At 40.1% G+C, this 17,414-nt stretch overlaps 1 protein-coding gene across 1 annotated transcript in view; it reads left to right on the top strand.

Moving 5' to 3' along the window:
• Positions 1–4,091: 4,091 nt before the first annotated feature.
• Positions 4,092–17,414, top strand: part of ATP6AP1L (ATPase H+ transporting accessory protein 1 like) — a 38,576-nt gene continuing 25,253 nt past the window's right edge. The window contains exon 1 of the mRNA XM_040239427.1: positions 4,092–4,784. The gene's annotated coding sequence lies outside the window, so the exon portion shown is untranslated. The remainder of the gene's footprint in view (positions 4,785–17,414) is intronic.

Here is a 17,414-nt window from a genome sequence, read left to right as displayed (position 1 = left end):
CACTGCAGATGGTGATTGCAGCCATGAAATTAAAAGACGCTTACTCCTTGGAAGAAAAGTTATGACCAACCTAGATAGCATATTCAAAAGCAAAGACATTACTTTGCTGACTAAGGTCTGTCTAGTCAAGGCTATGGTTTTTCCTGTGTTCATGTATGGATGTGAGAGTTGGACTGTGAAGAAGGCTGAGCGCCGAAGAATTGATGCTTTTGAACTGTGGTGTTGGAGAAGACTCTTGAGAGTCCCTTGGACTGCAAGGAGATCCAACCAGTCCATTCTGAAGGAGATCAACCCTGGGATTTCTTTGGAAGGAATGATGCTGAAGCTGAAACTCCAGTACTTTTGCCACCTCATGCGACGAGTTGACTCATTGGAAAAGATTCTGATGCTGGGAGGGATTGGGGGCAGAAGGAGAAGGGGATGACAGAGGATGAGATGGCTAGATGGACGTGAGTCTGAGTGAACTCCAGGAGTTGTTGATGGACAGGGAGGCCTGGCGTGCTGCAGTTCATGGGGTCGCAAAGAGTCGGACACGACTGAGCGACTGAACTGAACTGATTAAGGGTGCTGTTAAGAATACGTTGAGTTTGAGGTGCTTGTTAGACTTCCAAGTAGGGATGTGAGATGGTCAGTTAGATACATGGGTATGGTGTTCAAGAGAGTGATCAGTGAATATATAGCACTGAAAGTCTTGGCTCTGAGTGAGATCATTTAGGAAACGACTGTAGGTAGGACAGAGAAGGGCTTCCCTGGTGGCTCAGCAGTAAAGAATCTGCCTACAATGCCAGAGACAAGGGTTTGATCCCTGAGTGGGAAAGATCCGTGCAGAAAGAAGTGGCAACCCACTCCAGCATTCATGCCTGAGAAGTCCCATGCACATTGGAGGCTGGTGGGCTACAGTCCATCCATGGGGTTCCAAAAGAGTTGAACATGTCATAGCAACTAAACAACAACAAATACAGGACAGAGAAAGGTTGGAGGCCCGAGCCTTGAGCACACAGATACTTAGTGGTGTGACAGAGAAGCAAAATAGACTGAGGAGTAGCTAATGCTGTACTTTAACAACAGCCAAGTGAAGAGGGTAGAAGGGAGCAAGTGTAAAGGAAGGGTAAGATGAAGACAGATTGTCTTTTTGATTTGGCAATGTAGAGGTTATTGGTGCCTTGTCAGGAGGGGATCCCATGAAATGGTGAAGGTGTAAGTTTGATTGGATTGGAGTCAAGAGAATATGGGAAAGAAGGAAGGGCAGACATCAATTATGGACAGTTTTCATAAGGAGTTTTTCTATAATGGGCAGAGAAAGGGGGCCACAGCTGGACAGGGTTTGTCAGAATGGGTTTAAGACATCACGTTTTATGCTATTTTTATATACTGATAAGATTATTCCAGTCAAGAAGAAAAAATTAGAAAATTCAGAGAAGAGGGATAATTGCATGAGTAAATCCTTGAGTATACTAGAAGGGTGCCTAAGTGGAGGAATTTTTTTTTTTTCCCTGCACCATGTGGATCTTAGCTCCCAACCAAGGATCAGACCTCCACCCCTGCTGTGGAAAAGTCTTAACCACTGGACCCATCAAGGAAGTCCTCAAGAGGAGGAATTGATCTTAGGAATAGTAACAATTTATCTATAGTAATAGAGAAGGCAGAGTATAGGGGTACAACTGCAAGTAAATTGGAAGATCTGTTGATAGGAAGATGTGGAACTTCTCTTTTACTACTCTTATGTCAATGAAATAAGCAGGATCATCAGTGAAGAGAAAGAGCAGGAAAAAGAGTTTTGTGTAGAGGAGTGAGGTGAGGTGAGGTGAAGTCGCTCAGTCGTGTCCGACTCTTTGCGACCCTGTGGACTGTAGCCTACCAAGCTCCTCTGTCCGTGGGATTCTCCAGGCAAGGGTACTGGAGTGGGTTGCCATTTCCTTCTCCAGGGAATCTTCCCGACCCAGGGATCAAACCCAGGTCTCCCGCGTTGTGGGCAGATGCTTTAACCTCTGAGCCACCAGGGAAGCCCGAATCATCATTAGGATAACAATGCTAGCATTAAATAGTATTTACTGTGTGCCACATATTATTTTGGGCTTCCCTTGTGGCTCTGCTGGTAGAGAATCCGCCTGCAATGCAGGAGACCTGGGTTCGATCCCTGGGTTAGGAAGATCCCCTGGAGAAGGGAAAGGCTACCCACTTTAGTATCCTGGCCTGGAGAATTCCATGGACTGTATAGTCTATGGGGTGGCAAATAGTCAGACATGACTGAGCAACTTTCACTTACATATTATTTTATGTGCCTTACATTTATTAACTCATTTAATTCTTATACTGCTAAAAGGTAAATACTCTTATTACCTCTGTTTATAGTGTCTTAATCCTTTCAGGCTGCTATAACAGAATACCATAGACTGGGTAGCTTATAAACAACAGAAATTTATTTCTTACATTTCTGAATACTGAAAAGTCCAAGGTCAAGCTGCTAGAAGATCTAGTGTCTGCTGGGAGCCCACTTCCTGGTTCATAGACTCTTTTGCAATAGCCTCAAAGGTTGAAGGCAACTCTGGGGTCACTTTTATTTATATTTCATTTTTTATTGTTTTATTTTTTTCTCAGTTTTATTGAGATATATTTGATATATTGGGGTCTGTTTATGAAAGTTCTAATCCCATTCATGAGGGCTCCACCTTTATATCTAATCTACACCCAAAGACATGCCGCCCATACACACACCTACTAATGCTATCATACTGGGGATTAGGTCTTAACATGAATTTTGCCTTCTAATTTAGAAGTGTGAGAGGATACATTGACAAGAGAATTCTGAGGACCCATTTCAAACCATAGTAATGAAGTTACATCAGTTAGCATGGCTTTGTGTATTCTTCAGATTCTTTTGATATAGTGACTGAGTAGATAGTTGGCCTGGAGGTGGGGTCTATTTACAATAAATGTGCCTAAGGAAGGACAAGGGAGTTGAGAGTGATTATAAGGGAAGGATTACAATGAACCATGAGATGCTGGAGGAGTAAAGAACCTTTTTTCTTTTTTTCTTGCTGAGTCAATTCAATCGTACCCCATTATTTGAGACCCTATAGACTATAGCCTGCCAGGCTCCTCTGTCCATAGGATTCTGTAGGCAAGAATACTGGAGTGGGTTGCCATATCCTTCTTCAGGGCATCTTTCCAACTCAGGGAAGAACCTGTGTCTCTTAGGTCTACTTGCTTTGACAGGAGGGCTCTTTACCACCAGCACCACATGGGAAGCCCTAGTAAAGAGCCAGGAATAGGCAAAACAGTTCTGAAGGCCTGGCCTACCAGATATGAGAAATTTCTGTGAGGCTAATGGGCTTTTTTGGGGGGGCTCCAAAATCACTGCAGATGGTGATTGCAGCCATGAAATTAAAAGACGCTTACTCCTTGGAAGAAAAGTTATGACCAACCTAGATAGCATATTCAAAAGCAGAGACGTTACTTTGCCAACTAAGGTCCATCTAGTCAAGGCTATGGTTTTTCCAGTAGTCACTTATGGATGTGAGAGTTGGACTGTGAAGAAGGCTGAGCACCAAAGAATTGATGCTTTTGAACTGTGGTGTTGGAGAAGACTCTTAAGAGTTCCTTGGACTGCAAGGAGATCCAACCAGTCCATTCTGAAGGAGATCAACCCTGGGATTTCTTTGGAAGGACTGATGCTAAAGCTGAAACTCCAGTACTTCCACCTCATGCGAAGAGTTGACTCATTGGAAAAGACTTTGATGCTGGGAGGGATTGGGGGCAGGAGAAGAAGCGGACGACCGAGGATAAGATGGCTGGATGGCATCACTGACTCAGTGGACGTGAGTCTGAGTGAACTCTGGGAGTTGGTGATGGACAGGGAGGCCTGGCGTGCTGCGATCATGGGGTCGCAAAGAGTCAGACACGACTGAGCGACTGAACTGAAAACTGAATGGGCTTCTCAGGTGGCACTAGAGGTAAAGAACCTGCCTGACAATGAAGGCTATGTAAGAGACAAGGGTTTCATCCTTGGGTCTGGAAGATCCCCTCGTGGCAACCCACTCCAGTATTCTTGCCTGGAGAATCCTATGGACAGAGAAGCCTGGCAGGCTGCATTCTGCAGGGTTGCACAGAGTCAGACACGACTGAAGCAACTTAGCATGCATGCAAGTAAGATAGAGGAGTGTTAGTACCGAAGTTGATAACTTGACTAATGAATAGAATACAGAGTCCAGCAAAAGACTCCTATAGAAGGAGTATAGAATGTTATTAAGTGACAGAATTAGATGTCAGATCAGTGTGTAAAAGACGAATTGTCAAACAGATGGAGCTGCACAAAAAGTGGTTACCCAGATTAAATTGAGTCACCATTTCAGGCTAAAAACAAAAATCAGTTCCAGGCAGATTGAGGCCCTGTATGTCAACAGTAAAATTTAAAAATTCTGAATAGAAAACAAAGGTGAGTATCTCCATGAACTTAAGAAAGTAAAATATTTCTAAATAAGAAGAATGATAAATTTGACCATATTAAGAACCTTGTTAAAAAAAAAAAAAAACACCCAAAAGAAAGAAAAAGACAAGTTACAACCTGAGTTGATAGTCACAAGAAGTGTTCATGTAAAGTTGGGATAGATTGTTCCTTAAAAGTTGAGTAAAACATCCTGTAAAATCATCTGGGCTGGGTGCTTTCTTTGTGGAAAGGTTATAAACAGCTTAAATATTTTTTAAATTAAATCTAATTTAAATGAAATCTCTAGTTACAGAATGATTCAGAGAACCATGATTTCTTCTTGAGTCAGATTTGTTTGGTAAGTCATTTTTTAAACTTTGTCTATTTCATCTTAGTTTTCAAAATTATTACACAAAGTTGTTATGACATTCTATTATGCATGAATATATGTGTTATATATACTTGGAAGTTGTTTTAACAATGAGTGTAAAATGCTATATAGTACTATACAGGTTATCTCTTTTCAAGTGAGTTTTGGTAATGTGCACATTTCAAAGTATTTGTCCATGTTATCTAAGTTGTCAAATGTATGGACATAAAGTTGTTTGTAGTATTCATTTATAATCTTTTTAATATTCATAGATTTATAATGATGTCTCATCTCCCATTCCTGATATTGATAATCTGCATCTTCTTTCTCTTTTTTTTTTTGGTCTTTTTTTAAATTTTAATTTTACAATAGCCACCCTCTGTTCAGTCAGTTCAGTTGCTTAATCATGTCTGACTCTTTGTGACTCCATGGATTGCAGCACACCAAGCTTCCCTGCCCATCACCAACTCCTGGAGCTTGTTCAAACTCATGTCCATCAAGTTGGTGATGCCATCCAACCATCTCACCCTCTGTCGTCCCCTTCTCCTCTAGCCTTCAATCTTTCCCAGCATCAGGATCTTTTCCAGTAAGTCAGTTAGTCACATTGGGTGGCCAATGTATTGGAGTTTGAGGTTCAGCATCAGTCCTTCCAATGACTATTCAGAACTGATTCCCTCTAGGTTTGACTGGTTTGATCTCCTTGCTGTCCAGGGGACTCTCAAGAGTCTTCTCCAACACCACAGTTCAAAAGCTTTAATTCTTTGGTGCTCAGCTTTCTTTATGGTCCAACTCTCACATTCATTCATGACTACTGGAAAAATCACAGCTTTGACTAGACAGACTTTTGTTGGGAAAGTAATATTTCTGCTTTTTAATATGCTGTCTAGGTTTGTCATAGCTTTTCTTCCAAGGAGCAAGCATCTTTTAATTTCATTCCTGCAGTCACCATCTACAGTGATTTTGGAGCCCAAGAAAATAAAATCTCTCACTGTTTACATTGTTTCCCCATCTGTCTGCCATGAAGTAATGGGACCGGGTGCCATGATCTTTGGGTTTTGAATGTTGAGTTTTAAGCCAACTTTTTCACTCTCCTCTTTCACTTTCATCAAGAGGCTCTTTAGTTTCTCTTCGTTTTCTGCCATAAGAGTGATATCATCTGCATATCTGAGGTTATTGATATTTCTCCCAGAAATCTTGATTCCAGCGTGTGCTTCATCCAGTCCAGCATTTTGCATAATATACTCTGCATACAATTTAAATAAGCAAGGTCACAATATATAGCCTTGACGTACTCCTTTCCCAATTTGGAACCAGCCTGTTGTTCCATGTCCAGTTCTGTTGCTTCTTAACCTGCATACAGATTTCTCAAGGGGCAGGTAAGATGGTCTGGTATTCCCATTTCTTGAAGAATTTCTCAGTGTGTTGTGATCCACACAGTCAAGGCTTTGGCATAGTCAAAGAAACAGAAGTAGATATTTTTTTCTGGAATTCTCTTGCTTTTTCAGTGATCCAGAGGATGTGGCAATTTGATTTCTGGTTCTTCTGCCTTTTCTAAATCCAGCTTGAACATCTGGAAGTTCTCAGTTCATGTACTGTTGAAGCCTGGCTTGGAGAATTTTGAGCATTACATTGCTAGTGTGTGTGTGTGTGTGTGTGTGTTAGTTGTTCAGTCGTGCCCAACTCTTTGCGACCCCGTGAACTGCAGCTTGCCAGGCTCGTCTCTCCACGGGATTTTCCAGGCAAGGATGCTGGAGTGGGTTGCCTTTTCCTTCCCTAGCGTGTGAGGTGAGTGTAATTGTGCAGTAGTCTGAATATTCTTTGGCATTGCCTTTCTTTGGAATTGGAATGAAAACTGACCTTTTCCAGTCCTGTGGCCACTGCTGAGTTTTCCAAATTCACAGGTATACTGAGTGCAACACTTTCACAGCATCATCTTTTATGTTTTGAAATAGCTCAACTGGAATTCCATCACCTCCACTAGGTTTGTTCATACTGATGCTTCCTAAGGCCCACTTGACTTCGTACTCCAGGATGTCTAACTCTAGTTGAGTGATAACACCATTTTGGTTATCTGGGTCATTAAAATCTTTTTTGTATACATCTTCAGTGTATTCTTGCCACCTCTTCTTAATATCTGCTGCTTCTGTGAAATCCATACTGTTTCTCTCCTTTATTGTGCCCATCTTTGTGTGAAATGTTCCCTTGGTATCTCTAATTTTCTTGAAGTTTTTACATTTTTAAAAAAGTATACTTTTCATTTTGTTTTTGTGGCCACATGGCATATGGGATCTTACTTCCCCAACCAGGGATGAACCTGCACCTCCTTCACTGAAAGTGTGGAGTCTTAAGCACTGGACTGCCAGGGAAGTCCTCTCTTTTTCTCTTGGTCACTTCGAAGTTTAGTAATCTTCTTGATCTACTCAAAGAATCAGCTTTTGCTTTCACTGATATTCTCTATTGTTTCTCTGTCTTCATTTTCATTGGTTTCTGGTCTTATCTTTTCTTATTTATTTTTTTCTGTTTGTTTTGGAGTTAAAGGGAAGCTTCTGTTATTGATTTGAGATCTTTGTTCTTTTTTAATATATATAGTGGTATGACTGTCCTTGTAAGTATTACTTGAGTTTTGATATGTTATATTTTAGTTTTAATTCATTTTAAAACATTTGCTAATTTCTCTTATGATTTCCCTTCTCACCTATGGATTATTTAGAATTGCATTATTTAATTTCCAAATATTTGGATAACTTCTAAATATCTATGTTATTTAGTTCTAATTTAGTGTCATTATGGTCTAAGAATATCCTTTTTTGATTGCAGTAATTTAAAAATTGAAGTTTGCCTTATGGCCCAGATTTAGTCACTGTCAGTGAATTCTCCTTGTACACTTGAAAAGAAAGTATATTTGCTGAGAAGAATGTGCTATCAGTGTTAATTAGCCCCAGGTAGTTGATAGTGCTGTTCAGGTCTTCTGTATCCTATATTCAGGGTGATAGTGACATTGTGTGGAGAGAGTGGAGATCATAGTGGGATGTTGGGTTGTGTTTACTTTATGCAGTAGGTTTGATTATTATATTATTATATAAACAAATAAATAAAGCATGAACCAATGGTTAGGATGTGCTATGAACCAAGGGTTTTGATTACTATAGCCATGAATACAATTTTTAAAGGATTTGATTTCTGTGTTTGGAACTTTGAATTTTTTACTTCCTAATAAAGAACTTATTATGTAATTTGGAGCCTGAAAGGAAACAGAATTTCCTTTGACCTTGGGCCCTAAATTTTCTAAAAGGGTACTCAAACAAGAATCAGCTTGAGGAGCCAGAAGAAAAGAAAGCTGTCCTGGCTAAAGGGTAGTGAACTAGCCACAAAACCGAGGAAGGTGAAGTTCAAGGGGTGGGCAGGACCAGCTCATGTCCAACCTGTAGGCCAAGATAAGAGTCTGGGTTTTATTCTGAGTGTGATGAGAAGCCATTGGAGGCCACAGGTAAAAGAGTGACAAGAATATGATGTGCATAGCTAAGGTAGGGCACCACAGAGGGACAAGAGAGCCTTGGCTTTCCAAGGAGGGGACTACTGCAATAGTATAGGTGAGATATCAGAGGTCGTGGTATAATTTATGGTTATATCATGTTGGAAAGAGCAAAATCATTGATCATCATCATCACTACCACCACCAGTACCACGATGGTCTCTAAGGCATACTAAGTACTGTTTAGGTTCCAGGCTTAGAATTTCACATGCATAATTTCTTTTAACCCACACAATAACTCCTATGTGGTAGAAGTTATTTATTTTACCATTTAAATTGAGACTTAAAGAAGTTAACTTTCTTAACCAGAACATGTTTTTTGGTTTCCAGGTTAGTTATAAGACACAATTTTGATTTTTAAGGCGCTAAGGAAAAAATCTGATGAATGTAAATATGGCATAGAATTGATGGGAAATAATTTTCTAGCCAGCAAAACTGGCTAGAAAAGAAGGGATATAGTTCTTAAGGTTAAAGTATTCTTATTATAGTTTGTAACCCTATGTCCATGGGTTACTAAAGGTATGTAAAAACCAGTAGACACTTTGTCACAAAAGATCCTATTTGGTAGTTCTAAAAATGTTGGGGGCATGGAGGAAGGAAGGAGAACACGTTTTTCTCTTTCCTAGTATTTCCTCCAATAGAAGGAGTTAAATTAGTGTAATATCTCTGCCATTTACTCATTCCATGCCAGGTGAGGAGAAGTGACATCTCTCTTCAAGTGGTAAGTTTAGAAAAAACTTTAGACGTGTTCAGCTTTTCCTGTTTTCCTTTTTGGGACCTAACCTGCTCATGGAGCACACATTTCCTCCTGTTTCTTCTGGGGCAGTCCTCTCTTCCCTGTGAGAAACCAGTACTACCGTGATAGGCTGCCATGTCTGTCTTCTGCAAGGAGGGGTTCAGTTACAATCTATTTCGCTCCTTCACTAAGCTTGTCCTCCAATCTGGCCTTTCATAGTAATAGTCACTAAGTTGTGTCTGACTCTTGTGACCCCGTGGACTTGGGGACATAGCCCACCAAGCTCCTCTGTCCATGGGATTTTCCAGGCAAGAATACTGGAGTGGGTTGCCATTTCTTTCTCCAGGGGATCTTCCCAACCCAGGGGTCGAACCCAGGTCTCCTGCGTTGCAGGCAGATTGTGTACTGACTGAGCCACCGGGGAAGCCAAACTCTTGTTTAATTTCTCAGTTATTAATAGTTTAGCACTCAGGTCGGGCAGGGTTTCCCTGATGGCTCAGTGGGTAAGGAATCCACCTGCAGTGCAGGAGGCACACAAAACATGGGTTCAGCCCCTGGGTGGGGAAGATCCCTTGGAGAAAGAAATGGCGACCAACTCCAGTATTCTTGCCTGGAAAATTCCATTGACAGAGGAGCCTAGCAGGTTACAGCCCAGGGGGTCTCAAAGAATGGGACATGACTGAGCACAGGGCACGGGTGGGGCAGAAGAGTATTATTACTTGACTTCTCTCAGAGCCTCCTACCCCAACTGGAAAGAAAAACTTATCTTCATAAATTAGATCAGTTGATGGGGAGACTTAAGTCAAGGGTGATGCTGATTCTTTGTACCATATGAAATAGAAATTAACTTTTGGGGAAGAATGACTAAGGGTTTTAATAATGTTGACAATTGATATTGGAGCTTTTAGAATGGTTAGAAGTTATTCCTAGTGCTTTAGCTGTGAAAATTGAGGCATTAGTTGCTATCAAATGTGACAAGATAAAATAACAGCTTTAAGTGGGCAAGAAGAAGCAGGAAAAGTGAGACAGATGCTTACATGATCCGTATAGCTACTAATGATGAATATTGAGTGCTTCATTTTTCCTGATTAAATTATTAAACCCAACTTTTCCTTTATCCAAAATTAATGCGATTTCTTATCCTCTCATTCTAGCTACTTTTTGGTATAATTGTTATTTCTTCTCATATCTATTCTGTGGAACTAAAGAAATAGTGTATTGTCATGTAGTCTCACTAATACTCAAGGTTGATCTTTAAAATCTTGTTATTTAGTTAAACCTCTGTGTAGGATCTAGGGGGAATTGACAATGCTGTTCTTTGATGCCCTTTTAAAATTCCTGGAAGGGAGTTATCATTTTAATATGCATATTAAAAGTTATTCTCCAGGTGTTCTCTAACTTGGCTGAAAACCAAACAAAAGAAAATAGGCCTCTATTTCAGCAGGGACCTTTGAGTTATAAGAAATGAAAGATAATTTTTCTCACTAGGAAAAGAAAGATGATTTTCTTCACTCAGTGGGATGTTAAGTTTTAGAATCTCATTCCCTGGAGAGGTTTAAGAACCTGTAGATGATTCTTAACCAGATCTGTGCTGTCTGAGTTCAGCAGGGATCAGATGATCTTTGTGATGGAGAATGGCCAGGGTCACTCTTTTGCCTTTGCATTCTGTAGTAAAATGAAGATTCACCAAGACTACTTCTAGGTGATTTAAATGTAAGAATATTGTACTATAAAAATGTAAACTTTTATAAAAGTAAGTGTGTAAAATTTTGAGCACTTTATATTCCTAACATTTATTGTTTAAAGGACTTTAAATAATGTAAAGCAAGATTTTTTCCCCATAGATTGGGGAAAAAAAAAAAAAGAGAAAAAAAGTAATGAGGGAGTGGAAGAAGAGAGGAAGAAAAGAAGTGAGGGATTCTGGGTTTCTATAGCTACACAAAGAACAGTGATAATTTTTCCACTGATCTGAAGCATTACTTTTCAGTCTTGGTTCTGGCAGTCGTTACTGACTATGAAGATAACCCAAATGAATGAATCTATAACAAGTTCATATATAACCAGTTCATTTTTGTACTATGTGCCAGTGAATTTTGAAATTTAGTTAGGTTTTCAGTTAAAAAGTTTGGGTTTATGTTAATTATGTAGAAGACAGTATCTTGGGTTTTTACCAAGTAGTTGTACATAATGCTCTGTGAAGTATTAATTTTTGTCCAGTTCAGTTCAGTTCAGTCGCTCAGTCATGTCCGACTCTGCGACCCCATGAATTATGCAGCACGCCAGGCCTCCCTGTTCATCACCGTCTCCCAGAGTTCACTCAGACTCATGTCCATCGAGTCCATGATGCCATCCAGCCATCTCATCCTCGGTCGTCCCTTTCTCCTCCTGCCCCCAATCCCTCCCAGCATCAGAGTCTTTTCCAATGAGTCAACTCTTCTCATGAGGTGGCCAAAGTACTGGAGTTTCAGCTTCAGCATCATTCCTTCCAAAGAAATCCCAGGGTTGATCTCCTTCAGAATGGACTGGTTGGATCTCCTTGCAGTCCAAGGGACCCTCAAGAGTCTTCTCCAACACTACAGTTCAAAAGCATCAGTTCTTTGGTGCTCAGCCTTCTTCACAGTCCAACTCTCACATCCATACACGACCACAGGAAAAACCAGAGCCTTGTCTAGACAGACCTTTTTCAGCAAAGTAATGTCTCTGCTTTTGAATATGCTGTCTAGGTTGGTCATAACTTTTCTTCCAAGGAGTAAGCGTCTTTTAATTTCATGGCTGCAGTCACCATCTGCAGTGATTTTGGAGCCCCCAAAAATAAAGTCTGACACTGTTTCCGCTGTTTCCCTGTCTAAGGAATCCATTTTTCTCTTTTTATAAATGGCAGCCTAAGGAATGATGCTAAAGCTGAAACACGAGTACTTTGGCCGCCTCATGCGAAGAGTTGACTCATTGGAAAAGACTCTGATGCTGGGAGGGATTGGGGGCAGGAGGAGAAGGAGATGACAGAGGATGAGATGGCTGGATGGCATCACTGACTCGATGGACGTGAGTCTGAGTGAACTCCGGGAGTTAGTGATGGACAGGGAGGCCTGGCGTGCTGCGATTCATGGGGTCGCAGAGAGTTGGACACGACTGAGCGACTGAACTGAACTGAACTGAAAGTATGCTGCTGCTGCTAAGTCGCTTCAGTCGTGTCCGACTCTGTGCGACCCCATAGACAGCAGCCCACCAGATTCCCCTGTCCCTGGGATTCTCTAGGCAAGAACACTGAAGTGGGTTGCCATTTCCTTCTGCAATGCATGAAAGTGAAAAGTGAAAGTGAAGTCCCTCAGTCGTGTCCGACTCTTAGCGGCCCCATGAACTGCAGCCCACCAGGCCCTCCGTCCATGGGATTTTCCAGGCAAGAGTACTGGAGTGGGGTGCCATAGGGCAACAACAAATAGCACATACTCTCAATGTGAGTTTTAGTTTACTGAATTAAAACTCTGACTCCTGTCTCGGTTGAGGTAAGGACTTTGCAGGTGCCTGATGAGAGCATTTTTTTTTTTTTCTGTGTGTCTATCCCTCTGACAATACCACACTTTCCAGATTATTCTAGTAGAAGCCTTTTCCTCCCTAGTTGCCTCACCTCTTCAAAAGAGATAGTTATGATTCATCCCTTGTCTCTTTATCTATTTCATAGTTGTCTCTCTTTCCCTATCTAATCAGCCATTGTTTTGAGTGGAGGTGGGACCTTCAGAGAAAGTCATTAATTTGCTAGGTGAAATATCCCAAAAGTGTTTACCCCAGCAAATATGTGTTCACATATCACTTGTTTGGGATCTTCTTGGGGGCAAAGATTAGGTCCTTTTTACACTGTATTCATGGCATCTAGCACATGACAATCAATGTTTGCAAAATGGGAAGATTTATGAAACAGCAAGCCTCCTCTTTCAGTTTAGCTTGAGAAACAAGAATGTAAAAATGTGCCACTAATTTAACACTTTATCCTTGTTCCATGAAGTCAAAGGGGAATCTAAAGTAAGAAACATTTAACATTTAAATCAAAAGCATTTGTATTTCATTTGCTAACCTGATTTTAATCAACTCAGAAATTAATTTGATGAAAATTGGTAGAAATTATGGCAGCAATTAGGCTCTGAACTTGATAAGAGTCTGTACTAGTCTGGATTCTCCACAAAAAACCAATAGGAGATATATACATATATATGCACATATATGGATATATGGTTTATTATAGGAGTTGGATCATGCACTTATAGAGGCTATGAAGTCCCTACATTTACAGTCATCAGCAAACTAGAGACCTGGGGAGCCGATGTTATAGTTCCAGTTGTAGTCTGAGTCTAAAAGCAGGAAAGGACTGATGTCCTGCTGTAAGACAGATAGAGAATGTACAGTCTCCCTTACTCCACCTTTTTTGCTCTAGTTGAACCTTCGGTGTATTTGATGAGGACCACTCACATTGGAAAGGGCAGTTTGCTTTGCTCAGTCTACTGAATCAAATGTTCATCTCATTCAGAAACACCCTGAGAGACACAAGCAAGTATATAGGCATCTCACAGCCCAGTTACGTTGACCCACCTTAACCATCACAGAGTCATACCTTTGACAAGGAGAAGTATGTACATACTATATGGTATTTTGCTAATAAACTGATGTAACATGGGTTTCGTCTATTTGCATTTTCAAGCTACTAAATTTGATGGAATACGTGAATTAGTTTATTTTCTAGGTGCAGTTACCTCAATATTCAAGCCCTGGAGTCACAACCATGTGACATGAAGTGGGAAATAATTATGTAATATTTGTGATAGGTTTATTCATTTTCCTCTACATTTTATTTAGCACCAACTTAGACGAGCAACTTCTTGATGTACATCAGTTTAATTTGACATGGTCTCTGTGCTCATGGAGCAGGCCTTCTGATAAGGAAACACTGTAAACAAGTAATGAGAAAGTAAATGTCTCAGTACAAATTGTGATATATGTTATAATGAGAGTGAACAGAAGACAGGGAGAATTAGAGGGGCGTGAAGTGATTCCCACAGCCAGAAGAATATGTACAGAGTCACTGAGGTGCATAAAAGCCTGGCATGTGGAGGATGTTGAGAGGTTGAGTGCAGGCAGAGTGCTGTAAGCATGGTGGGGAGAAGGGTGAGAGAGACCAGCAAGGGTCAGGTCATGCAGGCTTTGTAGGAGGTGCTTGGATTTGGATTTTGAATCAGTTTGCAAAGACCATTGTAATCAATTTGAACATTTGACTAATGGGATTTTCAGTCTGAGAGCATTTGGATGAATAGAGACTGTAGTCTGATAAATGCTAGACGCCCCTTAAGGTAAATATTAGAATTTAGATAGATCCATTTTTTTCCCCCCGTGAGAACTCAATTCTGTATTGTTATATATGATTATGAAAGATAGGTTTTTAATGTTCACATTTGTAGGTAACATTTCATTTAATAATATACAGCAAATCAGAAAATGAAGCAAATCCAAGTATTTTCAGTTGAAAAGAAGGCAGCGTGGATAAACAGCTTCCTATTCTCTCATGGAAAATGTTGAGGGAATATTTTCCACGCCCCTCTGCATTTTCTGTTTATCTTGTAAGTCACTAATTGCTTTTTGTTCTGGAATAGCTTTAGGATGTTTGTAAAACAAACAGCCTTGAAAGGTAGAAATAGTATCTTTCTCTCTAGCAAAGAGGCAGGTTGGCTTATAGCCTTGGAAACTTGAGTTTCTCTCCTGAAATGATACACACTGTGTATACAGGTGTCCATCTGCACCCACCTGTATTACTTTATGGGCAAACAGACCGATGCTCACACTGCTTGCTCTTTGGTGAGTAATAAGTATAAAGTCCTTTGTTTCTGACCCATGAGTCTTGTCTTTTGCTAGCACTCATGAAGCCCTAACAAGGCTAACTCATTAGCTTCCAAGTTGGGGAAAACCTCAGACCTTCACAGTTTTGGACAGAGACCCCTCAGCTGTCTGAGCAGGCAGGTGCAGTGCCACACAGGTGAGACCCCAGTGCTTTGCAGCCTGTACACTATCATATTAACATTTTTTTTTTATCACTGATTTTCTCCTCCAGAGTCACAAGCTGTTCTCAGACAATCACATCTTAAGCGTGATTTCTATTTTAAAATGCGTGTGTGAAGCCTACTAACTACTAATTATTCTGCTTTAAATATTCTTCACCAAGTGGGAGAAAATTTCGACAACAGAATGCTACATTAAAATTTTAGAGGCATCATGTCATACAATATATCAAGATGATACTTGATTTAAATTAAGAAATGTTGCATGTGTGTGTGTGTGTGCCTGAATATATAACTGAAGCATATTTTCAAGAAAGTTTGCTACATAATAAGCACTAAGGGACTACTACTGTGGTTTCTGAGTGTTCACAGAACTGTTATTCTCATGGTACAGGATCATAGTGGCTTGGGTTCTCACCTCCTCCTGACCAGGAGTTTGAGGAGCAGTGCAATCAGGTACTACTTCTGCTACTGTGTGAGACTATGAGGGCTTCCTCTGGCAGCTGGAGATGTTCTGTGTTTGCACAGGCCAATACAGCGGCCACTAGCCACATGTGGTTACTGAGCACTTGAATCTTGGTTATTCTGAACTGAGATATGCAGAAGTATAAATTATACACCAGATTTCAGACATAGAGCAGGAAAGGACAGTAAAAGATTTTGTTAATAATTTAAAAAAATTACTTTTCTATGTGAAATAATATTTTAAATGTATCAGGTTAAATAAAATATATTGTTAAAGTAATTTCACCTGCTTATTTTTAACTCTTTCAGTGTGGCTACTAGACAACTTTAAATTACTTATGTAGCTCAATGTTTCGATTGATCGAATAGAAATTAGATCTTTGCTACTCACAGCACAGCTAAGAGTCCTTAAGACTAGGATTGCCAGATGTAACAAATAAAAATGGAAGACATCCAATGGAATTTAGTTTTCAGATAAACAATAAATAATTTTTTAGTATATTATGTCCCAAATATTGCATGGGGCATATTCATGAATAAAGTTATTTGTTTATTTTTAATCTGAAGTTCAAAGTTAACCAAGTGTCCCAAATTCTATTTGACAGCACTGTCTATGATGAAAATCCTCATGCCCAGACCTGTCTTGCTCCTTGAAATTCCATGGAATCAGGAAAAGGACAGAAAAGTAAAAGGAAAGGTGAAGAGTAGAAGTGGAATGCAGTGAAAGAAAAGAGAAGAAAACAAAATATAGTGAGAAATAGAAATAAGATGGAGCACAGATAAGCCTTTTTTATTTTATAATGTTTTAAGCAATTTTCTTCCTTATTTCTGTTTTTTCCCACTTCTCCAAGTATTGTAATTTTATCTCCTCCTTTTCTATAGGTCTCCCTAGAGCCGCATTAAAAGATGCCAGTTGTGCACAGTGGGCAGCAAGGAAAGGAGTGTCTCATCAGGTTCAAATCCTCAGCTTTCCTATAATCCATCATCTCTGAAATGCCATTTAAAATGGGCCCTTTTAGCTACCAGTACTTTGTCATTAAAGAGGTCAAGGTTCTTAAGTGTCAAAAATGGTGACACTTTCATTTTAGAGGATTTTCTTTATTGTGCTGTTTTAATTTTTGTTTTCAGTTGGCTCAGATGGTAAAGAATTCTCCTGCAGTACAGGAGACCTGTACTGTTTGATCCCTGGGTTGGGAAGATCCCCTGGAGAAGGGAATGACAACCCACTCCAGTATTTTTACCTAGAGAATTTCATGGACAGAGGAGCCTGGCAGGCTACAGTCCATGGGGTTGCAGAGTTGGACATGACTGAAGGACTTAGCACATAAACAAACAACTGTTAAAAATTTATTGTTTGTTTTATGCTTTTTAGGTGGGAGTGGTGGGAGTGCAGGCTGGCAAAGAAGGAATAACAATAGATATTCTTTATTTTTTCTAGTTATTGAAGTAAGAAAAGGCTTTCATCTCTTATTTATTTATTTAAAATTTTATTATATAGTGTCCTGGGTGTTCACTGGAAGGACTGATGTTGAAGCTGAAACTCCAGTATTTTGGCCACCTTATGCGAAGAGCTGACTCATTTGAAAAGACCCTGATGTTGGGAAAGATTGAGGGCAGGAGGAGAAGGGGATGACAGAGGATGAGATGGTTAGATGGCATCATCAACTCAATGGACATGAGTTTGGGTAAACTCTGGAAGTTGGTGATGGACAGGGAGGGCTGGCGTGCTGTGGTTCATGGGGTTGCAAAGAGTCGGACACGACTGAACGACTGAACTGACTGACAGACTGATAAGAGCACTTAAGATGAAAGTCACTCTCTCAGCAAATTTTTAAGCATGTACTACA

The sequence above is a fragment of the Oryx dammah genome, unplaced genomic scaffold, assembly GCF_014754425.2.
Source record: "Oryx dammah isolate SB20612 unplaced genomic scaffold, SCBI_Odam_1.1 HiC_scaffold_5, whole genome shotgun sequence".
In the NCBI taxonomy this organism is placed as follows: domain Eukaryota; kingdom Metazoa; phylum Chordata; class Mammalia; order Artiodactyla; family Bovidae; genus Oryx; species Oryx dammah.
This window is presented reverse-complemented; position numbering and strand designations above follow the sequence as displayed.